Source organism: Tauraco erythrolophus, chromosome 21 (genome assembly GCF_009769465.1).
Source record: "Tauraco erythrolophus isolate bTauEry1 chromosome 21, bTauEry1.pri, whole genome shotgun sequence".
Classification (NCBI taxonomy): domain Eukaryota; kingdom Metazoa; phylum Chordata; class Aves; order Musophagiformes; family Musophagidae; genus Tauraco; species Tauraco erythrolophus.
The window spans coordinates 1868060-1879785 of NC_141485.1; positions in this window are offsets into that span (position 1 = coordinate 1868060).

Sequence of the window (11726 nt, forward strand, 5' to 3'; positions counted from 1 at the left end):
TCCTTTGCAAACTGGGACTCCTGCCCCTGTGAGCCGCTGCTCAGCCTCCCCCCAAGGGGAAGGGACCCGCAGCCACCCTCCGCGCTGCGCGGTGGGATGTTGATGGAGGAGAAAATTGTCTCATCAGTCCAAGTACCCCAACCTGTCCGGCTGCAGGGCTGGAGTGGGCACAGCAGCACCTGTTGAGCCTTCCTGCTGGCAAACCAAAACCTGCCCTATTTTTATTATTTTTATATTTTTTTTAAAAGCGGGGGAGTAGCTGCGTGAGACCGGCCACGAGCCGTGCTGGCGCTGGGGAGTGCTCCGCAGGCACCGCTGCTGGAGCAGCCATGCCCAGGGAAGGGTGGGCAGCACCTCTGCCTTCTAGTTTAAGGCTTTATCTCCAAGCAGCTGGGGAGCTGGGGCTGCTGTTCAGAGATTTCTCAGCTATTTCCAAACACCAGAGCCCTGTCTGCTAGACATTCACGTTTCCGTTGGCGTTAGGGTTGCTCGGCGTGTCTTTTTTGAAGCAATAAATCAGCGTGCGTGTGGCGAGGGTTCTGTACCTGGACAGGAAAGGGGCTGGGAGAAGCTCCCGTGCCTGGTTCAAGGCATCACCCTCACCTTCTAGGGAAAACCACCCTGGAAGGAAGGTCCTGCAGTGGTGGTGGGAAGCCTAGAAGGCTTCTCTGCCGTGCTAGTGAATGGCCTTGTGTGGACAGCTCTGCTGGGACCCGTGAGCAGGAGCAGAGCTGCTCCCAGTACCCGCTGCCTTTTGCCCTCTCCTCTTTGCTGACTTCTGCCTGGGTGCCCAGACGTGCCACATGGCTGGTTCCCTGGGACAAAGCTGGTACCAAACCTCAAAACAGAGGTCTGGTTGAGCCTTTCTTGTGTAGGCTTCCACATTTCCTTCCTCCCTCCTGTAACTTCTGGTCTAGGCTTCCCCCACCCCCTGTATGTTTCCAGCACTCGAGCAGTGTGAGCTCTTTGCCGTTCCAGCTCTGAGATTCCAGCTGGGATCAGGTCTTGAATTAAGCCACGTAAATTTCCATATTGCCCTGACCAACAAGGCAGCAGTGGCGAGGAACTGCATGAAATCCCTGGGATTTCACCTTTGTTTCTGGAGGAAGGATGGGATGCACATGCCCCTGTCCAGGACCCAGGCGAGCCCACAGGGGCAGGAAGGACAGACAGACCTGCACCTTCATGGTGTAAATCCATTAAAACTGCTGCATTACTGCTCCCCTCCTGACGTTCACCAGGGTTGCGTTAGCCAAGTCATGGCAGCCGATCTCTGCCGGTGGGGAATGGCACGCGCTCTCCGAACTGGGGACTCTTGTTTGCCATTGCTTGGGAACTGGAGTGCTACAGAGCCAGAAAGCTGCATGCACCCAGGTCGATGGAGAGGCCTGAGGGAGGAATCTGCTCCCTGCCAGAGCGGGGACAACTGATCCGGTGTATCATAAGGGAAAACAGTGTTTTGTCAGTGCTAATCCCTCCGCCGTTCCTGTGGCGGTGGCGTTCGGGATACACTGAACTTGCAACATGATACGAGGACACCTGTCAATACTCGGAGCTGCAGAATAAAAGACTCATTTGCTGCCCAGTGGAACAGGTTATAATCCTTCCCAATCCCCCCGCAGCCAAAGGCCACTCATTGATTACTGGTGTTGCTCAAAGCAGCTACTCCGGAGCTGAGTCAAGGGCCGTGCATGCAGCCGGGTTGGTTTCGAGGCCAGGCAGCCGCCGGCACACGACTGGGTTTGCGGGCATCGGGGTGCCCTGCAAGCCGGGGGTGCCGAGGGCAGCCGGCACCCCGATGGGCAGGAGCCCGGATGCCTGCTCCGCTCCGGCACTGCCCGCAGCCAGGAGCGTGGCGTGGGCTGAGGTTTGTTTCCACGTCGAGGAAACACCCGACCTCCGCGCTTGGCTATTCCGGCGCGGGTCTGGAGTGACTCCGTGCCTCCAGCCGGGCGTGCTCAGGGTTTAACCACCCGCCAGCAGCTTTTTGCCTTCTCCTGTTCTTTCGGGCACCTTCTGCCAGAGCCGCCTTGGTGGTCCGCGCCGTCCCACCGCAGCTGGCACGTCTCCGGGCACGCCGGACTGTCCTGACCCCGGTGACAACTGCGTGGGCAGCCGGACCGGGGGGCTGAGCCCGGTGTCCCGACAGCGCAACCCGAGCGCGCCGCTCCGACGGAGGCATCTTCCCCGCGTGCGACGGGGGAAGCAGCGCAGCCCCGTCTGCACGGGCAGCCCCGAGACCACGGTGAGGGGCCGTGAGGCCGGTGGGTTCCCCCAGGCAGAGCCGGAGCTGCCGTTCCTCCCGGGGAGGGGACACTTCCGAGGCGCGTTTCTCGGGGCGAGCGGTCAGTAACGCAGAAGCGGCGGTCCAGCAGCGGGGGAAGCCCCCGGCCCCGGGCGGGGGCGAGCCCGCGCCCCCCGCCGCCGCCCCCCCCTCCCCGGCGGAGGCCTCTCCGCGGCCCGGCCCCGCCGTCCCGCCCCCCCCCCTCCGCGCTGGGCGCAGGGCCCGGCCCGCTCCTACCGTGGCTCCCCGGCGGCGGCGGCTCCGCGCTCCCTCGCGGCCCAGGCGGCGGGCGGCACTTTTATCGGGCGGCAGCCGCGCTCCGCCGCTCGGGCTGCCACCTGACCGCGGCGCTGCCGGGGCCGCCCTCCGCCCGCCGAGCGGCGGTTACCAGGCTACGGCGGGGCCCGCCCGCCCGGCGCTGCCCCCGGGCGGAGGCAGCTGGCGCCCGGCCCGGCCTTAAAGGCGCCGCTGCCCGCCGGGGCCGGGGGCCGGTGTCCCGGGTGGGACGGGGCGGGACGGCGCTTCCCTCGGCCCGGGCCCTCTCCCTGTGGGATATGAGTGTGCGGGGGCGAGTGGGGGGTCCCCGGGGGGTGGCACAGCGGGGGCTCTGCGGGGATGACGGTGTGGCAGAGGACATGGATGGGCTCGGTGGGGTCTGTCCGCGGCTGTGACAAGAGTGTGTGGGGACATGACGGGGTCCCCGTGGGGATGGGGATGTGGCAGAGGCCGCGAAGGGACATGGCGGGGTCCCCGTGGGGATGTGGCAGCGGCCCTGTGGGAACACAACAACGTGTGGGGACGTGGCGGGGTCCCTCTTAGGGATGGCACATGTCATGTCCCCATGGGGACCCTGCCAGGGTGTGTGGGGACAAGCCGGGTGCCCTGCGGGGAGGGGGCAGCCCGAGGAGAGGGAGCGCAGCTGATTTTTGGGGATTCAGGACACCCCTGAGCCACAGCCGCTGCTCCCTCCTCCCCACGCTGGGAACAGAGGGAGAAGAAGGAGGGTGGCCAGGGGAGCCCCCCACTGCCATGACTCCTCGTGGTGCCATGCTGGGGGCCAGGGTGGGCAGAGGTCCTCATGGAGGGACGGTGCGGGCAGGGGGATCCGCACGGCAAAGGGGAGAGTTTGGCTTCAGCTGGAAACTGTTGGGCTAAGGTGGAAGGGTCTGCTCCCACCGCCGCCATGGCAGGGATGGGACAAGGCTGCCTGGCACGGGGGAGAGGAGGAGGAGGAGGAACACAGCCTCCACTTTAACCCCCCGGCTGCTGGAGCGTAAGCGTTGCCACCCCAGCCTGCTTTTGTTCAGTTTCTGGTTTCGTTGTCGCACGTTCAGACCAAAATAGCAAAAACCCCTAATAGGAAGCTTCCCGTACCCCGAGCCCTCTGGCTGGTGTCTCACTCCAGCAGGTTTCATGACTCAGCAGCCCAGATGGAGCCATCCCTCACTGCCCTCAGCACCAAATCTGTTTATTGCTCCAGAGGCTGTTTTTCCAAGAGCCTGGCTGCTTTGTAACAGCCAGTGCTCTGCCTTAAAACCCTGCCTCTCCAGCGAAGGCTCTCGTCACAGCGCGGAGGTGGGTGAGGAACAAAAATAGACAAATTAAGAAAACCTCAAAAGGCCAAAAAATGAAAATGTAAGGATTTTGGCTCTGCGAGCTCAAGGTTTGCTTTGCCTCCGTATTGCATCAGCTCTGCTCTGCCCTTCCTCTGCTGCCTGCCTTGGAGCTGCACCATGCCAGGGGCAGAGACGAACCCTTGGGTGATTCCAAGTCCACCGAGAAGCCGGGAGATGGGCTCAACCTCTGGAGATGCCTCCTTGGGGACTGGGGGCTCGGAGCCCTTGCAGTGCAAGCCTGGGCTGGTGTTGGCCATAGACAGCGTAGGGAACGATGAGGATGGGTTTTGGAGTGGCAGCCTCAGCAACCTGTGTGGTTCCCTCCCCAAGCACCGAACCCCATCATTTCCCCTCCACTCGACTGTCATTAAATGAGAAACAGGCTCTTGCACAGCCCTAGCCCCTCGTCACGGGTGGCTCTGAGCGACTCGCACAACTGTGGATGGATGTTTTCACTGCTGGTGTAACTTGGGCTTTTAACCACCCTGCCAGGACTTGATGTGGTTTTAGTGCGGGTTAGAGGATGCTGAGAGGGGAAACTTGGGAGGCCTTTGACCCAAGGATGCAGCAAATGCAGCGGGTACCGGAGCTAAAAGGCAACATCAGCTCCTCTCCGTGCTCAGTCCCAGCGAAGGGTTCGTTGGCGGGTGGCTGGGAGCGGGGAAGGGGGGTGCTGGTGGGCGGGCTGGGCACTGCTGGAACGCTGCTGTCCTCCCCTCTCCTGCAAAGAGCCATTTCGGCCAGAACGAGTGCATGGAGATGCAGGTGGGACAAGAGGGTTTGCTCTTGAGCGCAGGAGAGGTGTCGGGCAGCGAGTGCTTTCTCAGATGCCCACTCACCCTCTGCCCTGGCATGGGGGGGCCAGTGGTGCCTCTGCGAGACCCCTGCCCCAGGAAGGCTGCCCGTGCTCCCATCAGGTACGGTGCAGGTTACGCAGGGCAGCAAGCAGCTCTCCTGTAAGGCAGACGTCGTGTTGTGGGCAGGTTTCCCCTCCTTCCCATCTCCTTTGCATCTCTTGGAAGAGATACGAAGACCATGGTGGGGACAAGATGCTTGAAGTGGGACCAGACCCCCCTTGATTTCACCCCACGGTGCCTTTTGGAGGCAACGGCATTGGAGGGGCTCAGACCCCCCCGTACCAGACACACACCAGGCGTGCTGGGGTGAGCAGGGCAAGGTGCAGTCCTGGGCACATTCCCGAAGGGTGCGTCTGGCCCGAAGTCCATTAGCTGGTCATTAGGGCTATTAGCTTAATCAGCGGGGTGTTTTCCTGCCACGCTCTGTGATCAGCAGCAGCCGCCGGGTCACGCAGGCCGGTTGAGCGGGGAGCAGATGGCTGCTTTCCACGCAGCCGTGGCACGCGTGTGCAGGGATCCGCCGCCATCCATCCATCCTCTCCAGTTTCCATGGCTACGCCAGAGTTTACTCTTCTCCACCTTCGGCCGCCTGCACGGGCGTGATGCAAAAAAAGATCCCCATGTGATGCAAAAAGCCCAGGGACGTGGGATCTCCTGTTTTTTGAGAGCAACAGCTGCATCCAGGGTGGTCAAACCACAGAGCAACAGGCGCTGACCATCCCAGCGGCGTTGGTGTCCCGGCCAAACGGCACCTTTATGGCATTCGGGAGAGCTGTGGCGCGGTTTTGGGGTGCTGCCTTCTCCTCCTTCCCTGCCAGCCGGCGCCTGACAGCAGCAGGGACCCAGGGGGAGGCAGGGAGTGATCTCCCAGGGATAAATCCAGCCATGGAGCCGTTGGCCACCTCTCATGCAATGCGAGGCGACGGCGCGGAGCAGAGATCCCTGAGCAGGCGCTCAGGCTGTGGCTCGTTAACGGGGGAAAACAAAACCTCAGCTTTAGGTCACCGCGTGCGAGTTAAGTGGCCAAATGTGGGTCACTGGAGGCCTCTCTGGGGGCGCAGGGGATGTCAAAACAGCAGGATTTTTATTTGCTTTCCAGCGACACAGGGCGGGTAGCGCATCCCAACCCACGGCCGAGTTCCCTGGGCAGGGGCAGGTTTTGGCTGAGGGGCAACTGGGATGTGACTGGGGCGCAGTCGGCTGCGAGGACACGTGAACGTTTCCAAATGCACGGGGTGCTCTGATTCACGGGACCGGTGGGTGAAGTGGGAAGCATTTCCGTAGCCCAGGCGTGTTGCATTCGGCTGCGGGGAGCCACGCGTGCCAGAGGCTTAGTCACCACCGGGGCAATCCTTGTGCCTTGCCCTGGCAACCCCGGGCATCCCTGCCTGCTCCGGGCTGCCTGACCAGGCTACTTGTGCCGCGTGGAGGAACGCACCATCCCCTAAGGCCAGTTTTCCAGCTGCTGTCCTGCCTGATGAGCCATAGGTGACTGAGGGCTCTATAGGGTCATGGGGAGCAGCTCTGCTCTGTACGTCTGTTGCACTGAGGGTCCCCTTGTTGCGTTGACTGGCCGTTCGTTGGACGGCGGGAGTGCAGGGATAGGGTGTTGCACAGGAACCCCATGGCATGGACTGTGTTTTGGCAGCTCCCTTGGCGAGTCGCTGGGTGCAGAGGGGTGCCAGGTTGCCATTTGGGCTCAGGAGGGTGGGGTGAGCTTCGTGCAGGCTCTGAGTCATGGTGCTGTGCACCGCATGAGCCGGAGCCATGGCATGCATGTGTGCCTCTGGCACGGCTGGCGCATGATGCTCCGCGTGTCTCTGCGACCCCTCTCCCCGCGCCCCGGGGAAAGGCTTTGTGGCCAGGCAGGGAAGCGAGGGCTGATGGGCTGATGGTTCAGCTTCCCTAAAGGCTCTCGCTGCTCCTCACACCTCCCACTGCGGCTCCTTCCCTCCCTGTCCCAGTCCATGCCCCATGGGCAGCCGAGCCAGGGTCTCTGCCCCGTCGCAGGGACTTCAGACATCTCCTGCAGTGCGCTCTGGCAGAGCCTGTCCCGCTGCGTGGGGCTGCTCCGAGCTCCCGTCCCCGTCATGTTTAATGGGAAGGGTGGGCAGATGCTGGCTCATGAAACACTGACTTTTCCAGGCAGGCTTTGCGAAAGAAATGGGATGTTGCTGATTTCAGGGACAGCTCGAGGGGTGCCAGGTGGCTTTCTCAGGTGCAAAAGGTGGTCCTTGCTCAGGGACAGCGAGGAGCCTGCGGTGGAGCAGGTGTCGCTCACAGCTCCCGCGCTGCGGAGCACCAAAACGCCGGGCACCCCACGTGCTCCGAGCTCGTGCTTGATCCCATGTCTGGGTTTCTCATGCTTTTTCCTACTCTGTTGTTGCCCATTGGGTTTTCCCACACGGTCCCGACCCAGCGCTGCCATGGGGTGCTGATGCGTGGCTGGGATGTGCGGGCTGGGCTGTGGTTCCCCCACGGAAGCACGTTTGGTTCCGTGGGGAGCAGCCAGGTGGGATGGGGGCACAGCAGGCTGGGGGCTGCAGGCATTTGTGTGTGTGAGGCTGCTGGTGGGTTTGCTCCCTGGCACGCTCCGTCGGCTCCAGTCGAAGGATGCAGGATGGGAATGCGTTTGCTTTCCCTGTGCCCCTGCGCGGACTCACCCCGCACTCACGGATAAATCCGTGCTGGCCTTTCCCGGAAGGCTGCTGAACCAGTTTGTTGGAGGAGCAGAGGAGATCGCTATGGGGCACGGCGATTTTTCCCTTTTCCGTGTCGTACTGGTCAGGAGGGCAGCACTGGTGTTTCTTTAACCACAGCTGAAAAGCTGCTGCCCCGGCACGGTGGTGTCCGTCTCCGAAAGGAGATGGTTTGGGTTTCACCGGACAGGAATTCGAGCAGGCGCTAGAACTTCTCGTGCCTTCGTTATCGGCGTTATCTGCTCCGCCGCAGCGGCCGTGGGGTGCGGGGGAGCCCGGTGCGGCGCCGGGGGCGGCACGAGCCCCCGGGATCTGCTGTGGGCAGCCCCCACCTCCCCGGGCTGAGTCACCGACGGGCCGAGCGCGTTTGGTGCTGGTGTGACGGCAGCCGTAAGAGCCAAAAAAAACCCAACTCCCAGCACTGATGCTTTTAATGACAGGTGAGTAACACAGCCCTGGAGAAGATCCGTAGGTTCGTGCCGTGCACGGCTGCCGGTGCTGAGTAAGACGGTGCTGGGCTGGAGCAGCAGCGGCCGCCCCGCATCGCCCCAGCCCTGGCGTAATTAATTCCACGGGTACCCGTATCGGCACGTTAGCCCAAACCCGCCGTCTTCCCGCCTCTCCCAGCCTTGTTCCGTATTGAATCTTTCATGTTCACCTGACTCTCCAGTTAAGCCAGCTGCAATCCTCGCCGAGAGCCCGCAGTGGGCTGACGAGGTCCGGCGTTCCCGCAGCGCCGTGCCTGTGCGACCCGCGCAGCAGCCCGCCGAAAACAACCCCGGCGCCAAATTTATTTCCTTTGTTTTCCCATTTTTTTCCCTATTGTTTGGTTTTTTGTCCCCTGAACTAACACTGGTCCCAAAACAGGGTCTGAAGCGAGGGCCCGTTAGCAACAAAGTTCTCAAAAACAGCCTGTGGGAACTGTCATCTTTTTCCTTCCCCCCCCCCCCCCCCCCCCCCCCCGTTGTTGTTTTGTTTTTTTTTCCCAGTAAAGTCACAACTGGTTAGTTTGAGGTATCTGAAAAGCGCTTTTATTGGGTTTCTTTTTCCTGGCACCAGCTGCCCAGAGAGCTGGTGTCTGGGCAAGGCAGGGCAGCACGGACCCCTCGCGTGCCGCTGCCCCAGCAGCCGCAGCCGACGGCGGAGCTGGCCCATGGCAGGGGCAGGAGCAGCCGCTGTGCTGCCCCTGACATCCCGCTTGGCCACCTTCCCATTACAGCATCCCAGTTAAAAATAACAGCACGCGCCGAGGCGGTGAATGGGGTTCTGATTTCCCTGGGTTGCTGCGCGGGTCTGGGCGATGGGGAGAGATGCGCGTTGTAAATAGAACGGCATATCCATGGCAACCCCAACTTTTCATTATTGTTAATTACTTGCAGAGTGCCGGAGCCGTGCGTGGCGCTTCCCAGCGCGGATAAAGATAGATCCCCTCCCCCCCCCCCCTTTTCCAAGCCTCTCGAAATGACACCGAGGCGACAGCTCGCGCTGGGGAGGCTGGAGCGGGTCTGGCAGGCGGCGACGGAGACATTTTGTGAGGAGTCGGAGAGGAGTCGGGATTTAAAGGAGGAGGGAGCGGCGTGGCGGAGCGGCAGCCAGGAGCCCAGGGATGGCTTTTCTCCCCAAAACCACCTTCCCTGTGTGTCGGAAAATGGCTCCGAGGGGCCGTAGCAGCGCACAGAGAAGGGGGACACGGGTGATGGCGTGGGGGGCCACCCTGTGCCCCAGCACTGGGCTGTCTTTCCTCTCTGCTTAATGGCGCTCGTGGGAGCGCGGCGGGGATGGTCACTGGAGCGGCAGGGATCTGTTGGCGTTGGCTCGAGCCCTTGCGCTGTGGAGGAACCTCCTGCAGACAGCCTGCCCTGTTTTAAAACCAGTGCAGCTGGGCTGGCTGCTGGGTGGACGAGCTCGGCCCCAGCTGGCACCGTTTGGGTGGGTTTGGCTTCTGTTCGTCACGTTTTGTTTTATCGGGAGCGGTTTGAAAGCTCTTGGGTGAAGAGATCCCTGTCCCACCTTCCCTCCACCAGGAAGTCTGGCCTTGGCTGATGCTCCAAGATTGGTACCCAAAACCATCGGCGTGTCTGGGACTGATTGCTTGCCCGTCCTTGAACTGGTTGTGCCTCGGTGGGGTGTGTGTGGCCGTGGCCGTGGCACTGGCCAGCCCCCACGTGCCTCCCCTGGTCCCCAGCTCACCCTGAGCCTGGTGCAGGCACAAACGGAGCTTTTTAACCCAACAGCCTTTTCCTGATGTGACTTTTTGGACTTGCTCTCTGCAGCGCAGCAGTACGTTGTGTTAGAGCCTGGCACTTAAAGGGAACAGGAGCGGCAAAGAGGCACTGGCCCTGGCACGGGCACTGGAAGCCTGTTACCTTCCCTGCTTGGGAGATGCCCTGTGAAAGGGGAAAACCTGTTTGGACTTTGATGCCCTTCAAGGGGAACATCCCAGCCCTGTTTCCCCACTGCCTTGCACGCTCCTATTTACCTTGGAAAAGTCTCGGGATGGTCACAGCGGGTACCCGGGTATTTGGCTCTCCTACTGCCCTCCTCCATGGCACAGGAGACTGGGCAAGAGGAAAGGTGGTTTGGCTGTTTGTTTAATGTTCAAAGACAACTGGGGAAAACATTCCCAAGGATTTACAGCTTACTTTGCCCCTTCCCTTGGCATTCCCAGGCTATACAGTTTCAATTTGTACAGACTTCAATCTTCAACATGCAGTCTATTACTGCTGCTTTTCTGTAAATTGTAGTATTTTCCAGGTAATTTATTGGTCACGTCCACGCAGCCACTGTGGTGCATTTCTCTCCTCTCCCTCATGGTGAGGAGCTGATGGATATAGATACAGGCAGTTGCGTGACCTTTACAAGTCTCACTCGGGGTCCAGGAACATGGATGTAAGATTGTTTCAAGTCATTTTGATTTTATTAAAAACCAAAATACTTTACATTCGATGGCACCTCAAGTACACAGGATAATTACTCTTGGGGGGTGAAAAAAAACCAAACCCAAAACCTAAACACCTTAAATAGGTGTCAGCACAGTTGTAGCTCAGTCTTTTCCACGTGAGATCCCAAACTCGAGAGCACCCAACATCCCACCTCCTTTGGCTGTCAGGTTACTCACGGGACGTTATTTCATACGTTAGCCACGGGAGCTGTTTGAGAAGTTTACTGTCTAGTGAACCACGCCAAGCTGCATCTGAGAAGAACCACCTTCGTCACCCAACTGTATTTTCAAATACAAATGTTTTGTGATTGATGTCATACGATGGGTCATCTGATGTCACGGCGTGTTGCGTGTGTGTACGCAGTAGCTTGTTGCACCTCCCCACTGCTTTGTTGGTCAACTGGGTACGTCGCTGCGGATGCAGTAAGCTGAGAGGAGGAGGCCCCAGGAACAGGAGGGCAGGAAGGGCTGAAGTGTGAGCTCCGGGCAGTCCGTCGTGCTCGTCGCTGGTTATCTTTGGTGAGGGAACGTCGGGGTGCTGAGCGTCTTTTTATTTATATTCCAAAAGCTGCTCTGGTTGTTACATCCAGCCCGTCCAACGAGCCGGAGCAACGAAGGCTTAAACTGAGGAATTATATCTAACTTGACAATCGCGAATCGAGTAGAGAGCAGATGAAGCTGATTGGTTTGTACAGCGCTCTCATGCTGGGAGATGCGCTAATATCACATAAAAGTAACAACTGTTGAGGAGCTTCCCTGCAATGTCTTTTCCCATCCTTTATCACAATTAAGTTAAAAAGACTGGACCACTGCAAGCTCTATTTTTATACCCTCGGGCACGTGCTATCTCCTTTGAAAGCTGACACTGTTTTAGGAAGAGTACAAGAAGGGAGGGGACTGCATTTCTATACCCCTGTACTCACACCAACTGTGACTCTCATTACTGCTGCTCTTCTGGCCTTATTCTGTGCCACTGTCAGAATAAAAGTACCCTGATTCTCTTTAGTTCCAAGAGGTGTTAGAAATGAATGCCCATTCACATTTAAGATTAGCTTATATGGCATGTGATTCTTTCTAGTGCTACGTGGCAGCGTAATTCTGACAACAGCAGTGTTAAACAGGGGAGTCGAAAGGAAACCAGACAAAGAAATGTCAGTATTCACACAATTTAACAAAGCTCCCTACTTGTTTTTACAAAAAAAAAAAGCCCCAAAAGATTTTAAACAAAAGGAAACGTCCTTCATTCAACACTGTTAAAATCTTTCAGCGCTGTCAAAGTGACTTCAAAGCTTCTCCACATCTGTCTGCTCCAGCCGAAGCGCCGAGGTC